Below are 11,997 nucleotides of genomic sequence, written 5' to 3'. Positions count from 1 at the left end.
TTTGAAAAGAGCGGGAGCTGAGAGTCGCGGAGGTTTGAAAAGAGCGGGAGCTGAGAGTCGCGGAGGTTTGAAAAGAGCTGGAGCTAAGAGTCACGGAGGTTGAAAAGAGCGGGAGCTGAGAGTCGCGGAGGTTTGAAAAGAGCGGGAGCTGAGAGTCGCGGAGGATTGAAATGAGCGGGAGCTGAGAGTCGCGCACGTTTGAAAAGAGCGGGTGCTGAGAGTTGGGGAGGTTTGAAAAGAGCGGGAGCTAAGAGTCGCGGAGGTTTGAAAAGAGCGGGAGCTGAGAGTCGCGGAGGTTTGAAAACAGCGGGAGCTGAGAGTCACGGAGGTTTGAAAAGAGCGGGAGCTGAGAGTCGGGGAGGTTTGAAAAGAGCGGGAGCTGAGAGTTGCTGAGTTTTGAAAAGAGCTGGAGCTGAGAGTCGCGGAGGTTTGAAATGAGCGGGAGCTGAGAGTCGCGGAGGTTTGAAAAGAGCGGGTGCTGAGAGTCGTGGAGGTTTGAAAAGACCGGGAGCTAAGAGTTGCGGAGGTTTGAAAAGAGCGGGAGCTGAGAGTCGCGGAGGTTTGAAGACAGCGGGAGCTGAGATTCGCGGAGTTTTGAAAAGAGCGGGAGCTAAGAGTCGCGGAGGTTTGAAAAGAGCGGGAGCTGAGAGTCGCGGAGTTTTGAAAAGAGCGGGAGCTGAGAGTCGCGGAGGTTTGAAAAGAGCGGGAGCTGTGAGTCCCGGAGATTTGAAAAGAGCGGGAGCTTAGAGTCGCGGAGGTTTGAAAAGAGCGGGAGCTGAGAGTCGCGGAGGTTTGAAAAGAGCGGGAGCTGAGAGTCGCTGATGTTTGAAAAGAGCGGGAGCTGAGAGTCGCGGAGGTTTGAAAAGAGCGGGTGCTAAGAGTCGCGGAGGTTTGAAAAGAGCAGGAGCTGAGAGTCGCGGAAGTTTGCAAAGAGCGGGAGCTGAGAGTCGCGGAGGTTTGAAAAGAGCGGGAGCTGAGAGTCGCGGAGGTTTGAAAAGAGCAGTAGCTGAGAGTCGCAGAGATATGAAAAGAGCGGGAGCTGAGAGTCCCGGAGATTTGAAAAGAGCGGGAGCTTAGAGTCGCGGAGGTTTGAAAAGAGCGGGAGCTGAGAGTCGCGGAGGTTTGAAAAGAGCGGGAGCTGAGAGTCGCTGATGTTTGAAAAGAGCGGGAGCTGAGAGTCGCGGAGGTTTGAAAAGAGCGGGTGCTAAGAGTCGCGGAGGTTTGAAAAGAGCAGGAGCTGAGAGTCGCGGAAGTTTGCAAAGAGCGGGAGCTGAGAGTAGCGGAGGTTTGAAAAGAGCGGGAGCTGAGAGTCGCGGAGGTTTGAAAAGAGCAGTAGCTGAGAGTCGCAGAGATATGAAAAGAGCGGGAGCTGAGAGTCGCGGAGGTTTGAAAAGAGCGGGAGCTTAGAGTCGCGGAGATTTGAAAAGAGCGGGAGCTGAGAGTCGCGGAGGTTTGAAAAGAGCGGGAGCTGAGAGTCGCGGAGGTTTGAAATGAGCGGGACCTGAGAGTCGTGGAGGTTTGAAAAGAGTGGGAGCTGAGAGTCGCGGACGTTTACAAAAGAGCGGGAGCTGAGAGTCGCGGAGGTTTGAAAAGAGCGGGAGCTGAGAGTCGCGGAGGTTTGAAAAGAGCGGGAGCTGAGAGTCACGGAGGTTTGAAAAGAGCAGGAGCTGAGAGTCGCGGAGGTTTGAAAAGAGCGGGAGCTGCGAGTCGCGGAGGTATGAAAAGAGTGGGAGCTGAGAGTCGCAGAGGTTTGAAAACAGCGGGAGCTGAGAGTCGCGGAGGTTTGAAAAGAGCGGGAGCTGAGAGTCGCGGAGGTTTGAAAAGAGCGGGAGCTGAGAGTCGCGGAGTTTTGAAAAGAGCGGGAGCTGAGCGTCGCGGAGGTTTGAAATGAGCGGGAGCTGAGAGTCGCGGAGGTTTGAAAAGAGCGGGTGCTGAGAGTCGCGGAGGTTTGAAAAGACCGGGAGCTAAGAGTCGCGGAGGTTTGAAAAGAGCGGGAGCTGAGAGTCACGGAGGTTTGAAAACAGCGGGAGCTGAGAGTCGCCGAGGTTTGAAAAGAGCGGGAGCTGAGAGTCGCGGAGGTTTGAAAGGAGCGGGAGCTGAGAGTCGCGGAGGTTTGAAAAGAGCGGGAGCTGAGAGTCGCGGAGTTTTGAAAAGAGCGGGAGCTGAGAGTCGCGGATGTTTGAAAAGAGCGGGAGCTGAGAGTCGCTGAGGTTTGAAAAGAGCGGGAGCTGAGAGTCGCGGAGGTTTGAAAAGAGCAGGAGCTGAGAGTCGTAGAGATATGAAAAGAGCGGGAGCTGAGAGTCGCGGAGGTTTGAAAAGAGCGGGAGCTTAGATTCGCGGAGATTTGAAAAGAGCGGGAGCTGAGAGTCGCGGAGGTTTGAAAAGAGCGGGAGCTGAGAGTCGCGGAGGTTTGAAATGACCGGGACCTGAGAGTCGTGGAGGTTTGAAAAGAGTGGGAGCTGAGAGTCGCGGAGGTTTGAAAAAAGCGGGAGCTGAGAGTCGCGGAGGTTTGAAAAGAGCGGGAGCTGAGAGTCGCGGAGGTTTGAAAAGAGCGGGATCTGAGAGTCGCGGAGGTTTGAAAAGAGCAGGAGCTGCGAGTCGCGGAGGTTTGAAAAGAGTGGGAGCTGAGAGTCGCGGATGTTTGAAAAGATCGGGAGCTGAGAGTCGCGGAGGTTTGAAAAGAGCAGGAGCTGAGAGTCGCAGAGATATGAAAAGAGCGGGAGCTGAGAGTCGCGGAGGTTTGAAAAGAGCGGGAGCTTAGAGTCGCGGAGATTTGAAAAGAGCGGTAGCTGAGAGTCGCGGAGGTTTGAAAAGAGCGGGAGCTGAGAGTCGCGGAGGTTTGAAATGAGCGGGACCTGAGAGTCGTGGAGGTTTGAAAAGAGTGGGAGCTGAGAGTCGCGGAGGTTTGAAAAGAGCGGGAGCTGAGAGTCGCGCAGGTTTGAAAAGAGCGGGAGCTGAGAGTCGCGGAGGTTTGAAAAGAGCGGGAGCTGAGAGTCACGGAGGTTTGAAAAGAGCAGGAGCTGAGAGTCGCGGAGGTTTGAAAAGAGCGGGAGCTGCGAGTCGCGGAGGTTTGAAAAGAGTGGGAGCTGAGAGTCGCGGAGTTTTGAAAAGATCGTGAGCTGAGAGTCGCGGATGTCTGAAATGAGCGGGAGCTGAGAATCGCGGTGGTTTGAAAAGAGCGGGAGCTGAGAGTCGCTGAGGTTTGAAAAGAGCGGGAGCTGAGAGTCTCGGAGGTTTAAAAATGGTGGGAGCTGAGAGTCGCGGAGGTTTGAAAAGGGCGGGAGCTGTTAGTCGCGGAGGTTTGAAAAGAGCGGGAGCTGAGAGTCGCGGAGGTTTGAAAAGAGCGGGAGCTGAGAGTCGCGGATGTTTGCAAAGAGCGGGAGCTGAGAGTCGCGGAGGTTTGAAAAGAGCGAGAGCTGAGAGTCGCGGAGGTTTGACAAGAGCGGGAGCTGGGAGTCGCAGAGGTTTGAAAAGAGCGGAAGCTGAGAGCCGCGGAGGTTTGAAAAGAGCGGGAGCTGAGAGTCGCGGAGGTTTGAAAAGAGCGGAACCTCAGAGTCGCGGAGGTTTGAAACGAGCGGGAGCTGAGTGTCGCGGAGGTTTGAAAAGAGCGGGAGCTGAGAGTCGCGGATGTTTGAAAAGAGCGGGAGCTGAAAGTCGCGGAGGTTTGAAAAGAGCGGGAGCTGAGATTCGCGGAGGTTTGAAAAGAGCTAGTAGCTGCGAGTCGCGGAAGTTTGAAAAGAGCGGGAGCTGAGCGTCGCGGAGGTTTGAAAAGAGCGGGAGCTGAGAGTCGCGGAGGATTGAAAAGAGCGGGAGCTGAGAGTTCCGGAGGTTTGCAAAGAGCGGGAGCTGAGAGTCGCAGAGGTTTGAAAAGAGCAGGATCTGAGAGTCGCGGAGGTTTGAAAAGAGGGGGAGCTGAGAGTCGCGGAGGTTTGAAAAGAGTGGGAGCTGAGAGTCGCGGAGGTTTGAAAAGAGCGGGAGCTGAGAGTCGCGGAGGTTTGAAAAGAGCGGGAGCTGAGAGTCGCGGAGGTTTGAAAAGAGCGAGAGCTGAGAGTTGCGGAGGTTTGAAAAGAGCGGGAGCTAAGAGTCGCAGAGGTTTGAAAAGAGCGGGAGCTGAGAGCCGCGGAGGTTTTAAAATAGCGGGAGCTTAGAGTCGCGGAGGTTTGAAAAGAGCGGGAGCTGAGAGTCGCGCATGTCTGAAAAGAGCGGGAGGTGAGAGTCGCGGAGGTTTGCAAAGAGCGGGAGCTGAGAGTCGCGGAGGATTGAAAAGAGCCGGAGCTGAGAGACGCCGAGGTTTGAAAAGAGCGGGAGCTTAGAGTCGCGGAGGTTTGAAAAGAGCGGGAGCTGAGAGTCGCGCATGTCTGAAAAGAGCGGAAGGTGAGAGTCGCGGAGGTTTGCAAAGAGCGGGAGCTGAGAGTCGCGGAGGATTGAAAAGAGCCGGAGCTGAGAGACGCCGAGGTTTGAAAAGAGCGGGAGCTGAGAGTCACGGAGGTTTGAAAAGAGCGGGAGCTGAGAGTCGCGGAGGTTTGAAAAGAGCGGGAGCTAACAGTCGCGGAGGTTTGAAAAGAGCGGGAGCTGAGAGTCGCGGAGGTTTGAAAAGAGCGGGAGCTGAGAGTCGCGGAGGTTTGAAATGAGCGGGAGCTGAGACTCGCGGAGGTTTGAAAAGAGAGGGTGCTGAGAGTCGGGGAGGTTATGAAAAGACCGGGAGCTAAGAGTCGCGGAGGTTTGAAAAGAGCGGGAGCTGAGAGTCGCGGAGGTTTGAAAACAGCGGGAGCTGAGAGTCGCGGAGGTTTGAAAAGAGCGGGAGCTGAGAGTCGCGGAGGTTTGAAAAGAGCGGGACCTGAGAGTCCCGGAGGTTTGAAAAGAGCGGGAGCTGAGAGTCGCGGAGGTTTCAAAAGAGCGGGAGCTGAGGCTCGCGGAGGTTTGAAAAGAGCAGGACCTGAGAGTCGCGGAGGTTTGAAAAGAGCGGGAGCTGAGAGTCGCGGACGTTTGAAAAGAGCGGGAGCTGAGCGTCGCGGAGGTTTGAAAAGAGCGGGAGCTGAGAGTCGCGGAGGTTTGAAAAGAGCGGGAGCTGAGAGTCGCGGAGGTTTGCAAAGAGCGGGAGCTGAGAGTCGCGGAGGTTTGAAAAGAGCAGTACCTGAGAGTCGCGGAGGTTTGAAAAGAGGGGGAGCTGAGAGTCGTGGAGGTTTGAAAAGAGTGGGAGCTGAGAGTCGCGGAGGTTTGAAAAGAGCGGGAGATGAGAGTCGCGGAGGTTTGAAAAGAGCGGGAGCTGAGAGTCGAGGAGGTTTGAAAAGAGCGAGAGCTGAGAGTTGCGGAGGTTTGAAAAGAGCGGGAGCTAAGATTCGCAGAGGTTTGAAAAGAGCGGGAGCTGAGAGCCGCGGAGTTTTGAAAAGAGCGGGAGATGAGAGTCGCGGAGGTTTGAAAAGAGCGGGAGCTGAGAGTCGCGGAGGTTTGAAAAGAGCGGGAGCTGAGAGTCGCGCATGTTTGAAATGAGCGGGAGCTGAGAGTCGCGGAGGTTTGCAAAGAGCGGGAGCTGAGAGTCGCGGATGATTGAAAAGAGCGGGAGCTGAGAGTCGCCGAGGTTTGAAAAGAGCGGGAGCTGAGAGTCGCGGAGGTTTGAAAAGAGCGGGAGCTGAAAGTCGCGGAGGTTTGAAAAGAGCTGGAGCTAAGAGTCACGGAGGTTTGAAAAGAGCGGGTGCTGAGAGTCGCGGAGGTTTGAAAAGAGCGGGAGCTGAGAGTCGCGGAGGATTGAAATGAGCGGGAGCTGAGAGTTGCGGAGGTTTGAAAAGAGCGGGAGCTAAGAGTCGCAGAGGTTTGAAAAGAGCGGGAGCTGAGAGCCGCGGAGGTTTGAAAATAGCGGGAGAAGAGAGTCGCGGAGGTTTGAAAAGAGCGGGAGCTTAGAGTCGCGGAGGTTTGAAAAGAGCGGGAGCTGAGAGTCGCGCATGTCTGAAAAGAGCGGGAGGTGAGAGTCGCGGAGGTTTGCAAAGAGCGGGAGCTGAGATTCGCGGAGGATTGAAAAGAGCCGGAGCTGAGAGTCGCCGAGGTTTGAAAAGAGCGGGAGCTGAGAGTCGCGGAGGTTTGAAAAGAGCGAGAGCTGAGAGTCGCGGAGGTTTGAAAAGAGCGGGAGCTAAGAGTCGCGGAGGTTTGAAAAGAGCGGGAGCTGAGAGTCGTGGAGGTTTGAAAAGAGCGGGAGCTGAGAGTCACGGAGGTTTGAAATGAGCGGGAGCTGAGAGTCGCGGAGGTTTGAAAAGAGCGGGTGCTGAGAGTCGGGGAGGTTATGAAAAGACCGGGAGCTAAGAGTCGCGGAGGTTTGAAAAGAGCGGGAGCTGAGAGTCGCGGAGGTTTGAAAAGAGCGGGAGCTGAGAGTCGCGGAGGTTTAAAAAGAGCGGGAGCTGAGAGTCGCGGAGGTTTGAAAAGAGCGTGAGCTGAGAGTCGCGGAGGTTTGAAAAGAGCTGGAGCTGAGAGTCGCGGAGGTTTGAAAAGAGCGGGAGCTGAGAGTCGCGGAGGTTTGCAAAGAGCGGGAGCTGAGAGTCGCGGAGGTTTTAAAAGAGCTGGACCTGAGAGTCGCGGAGGTTTGAAAAGAGCGGGAGCTGAGAGTCGCGGAGGTTTGAAAAGAGAGGGAGCTGAGAGTCGCGGAGGTTTGAAAAGAGCGGGAGCTGAGAGTCGCCGAGGTTTGAAAAGAGCGGGAGCTGAGAGTCGCGGAGGTTTGAAAAGAGCGGGAGCTGAGAGTCACAGAGGTTTGAAAAGAGCGGGAGCTGAGAGTCTCGGAGGTTTAAAAATGGTGGGAGCTGAGAGTCGCGGAGGTTTGAAAAGGGCGGGAGCTGTTAGTCGCGGAGGTTTGAAAAGAGCGGGAGCTGAGAGTCGCGGAGGTTTGAAAAAAGCGGGAGCTGAGAGTCGCGGAGGTTTGCAAAGAGCGGGAGCTGAGAGTCGCGGAGGTTTGAAAAGAGCGAGAGCTGAGAGTCGCGGAGGTTTGACAAGAGCGGGAGCTGGGAGTCGCAGAGGTTTGAAAAGAGCGGAAGCTGAGAGCCGCGGAGGTTTGAAAAGAGCGGGAGCTGAGAGTCGCGGAGGTTTGGAAAGAGCGGAACCTCAGAGTCGCGGAGGTTTGAAAAGAGCGGGAGCTGAGTGTCGCGGAGGTTTGAAAAGAGCGGGAGCTGAGAGTCGCGGATGTTTGAAAAGAGCGGGAGCTGAAAGTCGCGGAGGTTTGAAAAGAGCGGGAGCTGAGATTCGCGGAGGTTTGAAAAGAGCTAGTAGCTGCGAGTCGCGGAAGTTTGAAAAGAGCGGGAGCTGAGCGTCGCGGAGGTTTGAAAAGAGCGGGAGCTGAGAGTCGCGGAGGATTGAAAAGAGTGGGAGTTGAGAGTTCCGGAGGTTTGCAAAGAGCGGGAGCTGAGAGTCGCAGAGGTTTGAAAAGAGCAGGATCTGAGAGTCGCGGAGGTTTGAAAAGAGGGGGAGCTGAGAGTCGCGGAGGTTTGAAAAGAGTGGGAGCTTAGAGTCGCGGAGCTTTGAAAAGAGCGGGAGCTGAGAGTCGCGGAGGTTTGAAAAGAGCGGGAGCTGAGAGTCGCGGGGGTTTGAAAAGAGCGAGAGCTGAGAGTTGCGGAGGTTTGAAAAGAGCGGGAGCTAAGAGTCGCAGAGGTTTGAAAAGAGCGGGAGCTGAGAGCCGCGGAGGTTTTAAAATAGCGGGAGAAGAGAGTCGCGGAGGTTTGAAAAGAGCGGGAGCTTAGAGTCGCGGAGGTTTGAAAAGAGCGGGAGCTGAGAGTCGCGCATGTCTGAAAAGAGCGGGAGGTGAGAGTCGCGGAGGTTTGCAAAGAGCGGGAGCTGAGAGTCGCGGAGGTTTTAAAATAGCGGGAGAAGAGAGTCGCGGAGGTTTGAAAAGAGCGGGAGCTGAGAGTCGCGCATGTCTGAAAAGAGCGTGAGGTGAGAGTCGCGGAGGTTTGCAAAGAGCGGGAGCTGAGAGTCGCGGAGAATTGAAAAGAGCCGGAGCTGAGAGACGCCGAGGTTTGAAAAGAGCGGGAGCTGAGAGTCGCGGAGGTTTGAATAGAGCGGGAGCTGAGAGTCGCGGAGGTTTGAAAAGAGCGGGAGCTAACAGTCGCGGAGGTTTGAAAAGAGCGGGAGCTGAGAGCCGCGGAGGTTTGAAAAGAGCGGGAGCTGAGAGTCGCGGAGGTTTGAAATGAGCGGGAGCTGAGACTCGCGGAGGTTTGAAAAGAGAGGGTGCTGAGAGTCGGGGAGGTTATGAAAAGACCGGGAGCTAAGAGTCGCGGAGGTTTGAAAAGAGCGGGAGCTGAGAGTCGCGGAGGTTTGAAAACAGCGGGAGCTGAGAGTCGCGGAGGTTTGAAAAGAGCGGGAGCTGAGAGTCGCGGAGGTTTGAAAAGAGCGGGAGCTGAGATTCGCTGAGTTTTGAAAAGAGCGGGAGCTGAGAGTCGCGGAGGTTTGAAAAGAGCGGGACCTGAGAGTCCCGGAGGTTTGAAAAGAGCGGGAGCTGAGAGTCGCGGAGGTTTCAAAAGAGCGGGAGCTGAGGCTCGCGGAGGTTTGAAAAGAGCAGGACCTGAGAGTCGCGGAGGTTTGAAAAGAGCGGGAGCTGAGAGTCGCGGAGGTTTGAAAAGAGCGGGAGCTGAGCGTCGCGGAGGTTTGAAAAGAGCGGGAGCTGAGAGTCGCGGAGGTTTGAAAAGAGCGGGAGCTGAGAGTCGCGGAGGTTTGCAAAGAGCGGGAGCTGAGAGTCGCGGAGGTTTGAAAAGAGCAGTACCTGTGAGTCGCGGAGGTTTGAAAAGAGGGGGAGCTGAGAGTCGTGGAGGTTTGAAAAGAGTGGGAGCTGAGAGTCGCGGAGGTTTGAAAAGAGCGGGAGATGAGAGTCGCGGAGGTTTGAAAAGAGCGGGAGCTGAGAGTCGAGGAGGTTTGAAAAGAGCGAGAACTGAGAGTTGCGGAGGTTTGAAAAGAGCGGGAGCTAAGATTCGCAGAGGTTTGAAAAGAGCGGGAGCTGAGAGCCGCGGAGTTTTGAAAAGAGCGGGAGATGAGAGTCGCGGAGGTTTGAAAAGAGCGGGAGCTGAGAGTCGCGCATGTTTGAAATGAGCGGGAGCTGAGAGTCGCGGAGGTTTGCAAAGAGCGGGAGCTGAGAGTCGCGGAGGATTGAAAAGAGCGGGAGCTGAGAGTCGCCGAGGTTTGAAAAGAGCGGGAGCTGAGAGTCGCGGAGGTTTGAAAAGAGCGGGAGCTGAAAGTCGCGGAGGTTTGAAAAGAGCTGGAGCTAAGAGTCACGGAGGTTTGAAAAGAGCGGGTGCTGAGAGTCGCGGAGGTTTGAAAAGAGCGGGAGCTGAGAGTCGCGGAGGATTGAAATGAGCGGGAGCTGAGAGTTGCGGAGGTTTGAAAAGAGCGGGAGCTAAGAGTCGCAGAGGTTTGAAAAGAGCGGGAGCTGAGAGCCGCGGAGGTTTGAAAATAGCGGGAGAAGAGAGTCGCGGAGGTTTGAAAAGAGCGGGAGCTTAGAGTCGCGGAGGTTTGAAAAGAGCGGGAGCTGAGAGTCGCGCATGTCTGAAAAGAGCGGGAGGTGAGAGTCGCGGAGGTTTGCAAAGAGCGGGAGCTGAGATTCGCGGAGGATTGAAAAGAGCCGGAGCTGAGAGTCGCCGAGGTTTGAAAAGAGCGGGAGCTGAGAGTCGCGGAGGTTTGAAAAGAGCGAGAGCTGAGAGTCGCGGAGGTTTGAAAAGAGCGGGAGCTAAGAGTCGTGGAGGTTTGAAAAGAGCGGGAGCTGAGAGTCGTGGAGGTTTGAAAAGAGCGGGAGCTGAGAGTCAAGGAGGTTTGAAATGAGCGGGAGCTGAGAGTCGCGGAGGTTTGAAAAGAGCGGGTGCTGAGAGTCGGGGAGGTTATGAAAAGACCGGGAGCTAAGAGTCGCGGAGGTTTGAAAAGAGCGGGAGCTGAGAGTCGCGGAGGTTTGAAAACAGCGGGAGCTGAGAGTCGCGGAGGTTTGAAAAGAGCGGGAGCTGAGAGTCGCGGAGGTTTGAAAAGAGCGGGAACTGAGAGTCGCGGAGGTTTGAAAAGAGCGGGAGCTGAGGGTCGCGGAGGTTTGAAAAGAGCGGGAGCTGAGAGTCGCGGAGTTTTGAAAAGAGCGGGAGCTGAGAGTCGCGGAGGTTTGAAAAGAGCGGGACCTGAGAGTCGCGGAGGTTTGAAAAGAGCGTGAGCTGAGAGTCGCGGAGGTTTGAAAAGAGCGGGACGTGAGTGTCCCGGAGGTTTGAAAAGAGCGGGTGCTGTGAGTCGCGGAGATTTGAAAAGAACGGGAGCTGAGAGTCGCGGAGGTTTGAAAATAGCGTGAGCTGAGAGTCGCGGAGTTGTGAAAATAGCAGGACCTGAGAGTCGCGGAGGTTTAAAAAGAGCGGGAGCTGAGAGTCGCGGAGGTTTGAAAAGAGCGTGAGCTGAGAGTCGCGGAGGTTTGAAAAGAGCTGGAGCTGAGAGTCGCGGAGGTCTGAAAAGAGCGGGAGCTGAGAGTCGCGGAGGTTTGAAAAGAGCGGGTGCTGAGAGTCGCGGAGGTTTGAAAAGAGCGGGAGCTGAGAGTCGCGGAGGATTGAAATGAGCGGGAGCTGAGAGTTGCGGAGGTTTGAAAAGAGCGGGAGCTAAGAGTCGCAGAGGTTTGAAAAGAGCGGGAGCTGAGAGCCGCGGAGGTTTGAAAATAGCGGGAGCTGAGAGTCGCGGAGGTTTGAAAAGAGCGGGAGCTGAGAGTCGCGGAGGTTTAAAAAGAGCGGGAGCTGAGAGTCGCGGAGGTTTGAAAAGAGCGTGAGCTGAGAGTCGCGGAGGTTTGAAAAGAGCTGGAGCTGAGAGTCGCGGAGGTTTGAAAAGAGCGGGAGCTGAGAGTCGCGGAGGTTTGCAAAGAGCGGGAGCTGAGAGTCGCGGAGGTTTTAAAAGAGCTGGACCTGAGAGTCGCGGAGGTTTGAAAAGAGCGGGAGCTGAGAGTCGCGGAGGTTTGAAAAGAGAGGGAGCTGAGAGTCGCGGAGGTTTGAAAAGAGCGGGAGCTGAGAGTCGCCGAGGTTTGAAAAGAGCGGGAGCTGAGAGTCGCGGAGGTTTGAAAAGAGCGGGAGCTGAGAGTCACAGAGGTTTGAAAAGAGCGGGAGCTGAGAGTCTCGGAGGTTTAAAAATGGTGGGAGCTGAGAGTCGCGGAGGTTTGAAAAGGGCGGGAGCTGTTAGTCGCGGAGGTTTGAAAAGAGCGGGAGCTGAGAGTCGCGGAGGTTTGAAAAAAGCGGGAGCTGAGAGTCGCGGAGGTTTGCAAAGAGCGGGAGCTGAGAGTCGCGGAGGTTTGAAAAGAGCGAGAGCTGAGAGTCGCGGAGGTTTGACAAGAGCGGGAGCTGGGAGTCGCAGAGGTTTGAAAAGAGCGGAAGCTGAGAGCCGCGGAGGTTTGAAAAGAGCGGGAGCTGAGAGTCGCGGAGGTTTGAAAAGAGCGGAACCTCAGAGTCGCGGAGGTTTGAAAAGAGCGGGAGCTGAGTGTCGCGGAGGTTTGAAAAGAGCGGGAGCTGAGAGTCGCGGATGTTTGAAAAGAGCGGGAGCTGAAAGTCGCGGAGGTTTGAAAAGAGCGGGAGCTGAGATTCGCGGAGGTTTGAAAAGAGCTAGTAGCTGCGAGTCGCGGAAGTTTGAAAAGAGCGGGAGCTGAGCGTCGCGGAGGTTTGAAAAGAGCGGGAGCTGAGAGTCGCGGAGGATTGAAAAGAGTGGGAGCTGAGAGTTCCGGAGGTTTGCAAAGAGCGGGAGCTGAGAGTCGCAGAGGTTTGAAAAGAGCAGGATCTGAGAGTCGCGGAGGTTTGAAAAGAGGGGGAGCTGAGAGTCGCGGAGGTTTGAAAAGAGTGGGAGCTTAGAGTCGCGGAGGTTTGAAAAGAGCGGGAGCTGAGAGTCGCGGAGGTTTGAAAAGAGCGGGAGCTGAGAGTCGCGGGGGTTTGAAAAGAGCGAGAGCTGAGAGTTGCGGAGGTTTGAAAAGAGCGGGAGCTAAGAGTCGCAGAGGTTTGAAAAGAGCGGGAGCTGAGAGCCGCGGAGGTTTTAAAATAG

Source organism: Scyliorhinus torazame, chromosome 5 (genome assembly GCF_047496885.1).
Source record: "Scyliorhinus torazame isolate Kashiwa2021f chromosome 5, sScyTor2.1, whole genome shotgun sequence".
NCBI classification, from domain to species: domain Eukaryota; kingdom Metazoa; phylum Chordata; class Chondrichthyes; order Carcharhiniformes; family Scyliorhinidae; genus Scyliorhinus; species Scyliorhinus torazame.
This window is presented reverse-complemented; position numbering follows the sequence as displayed.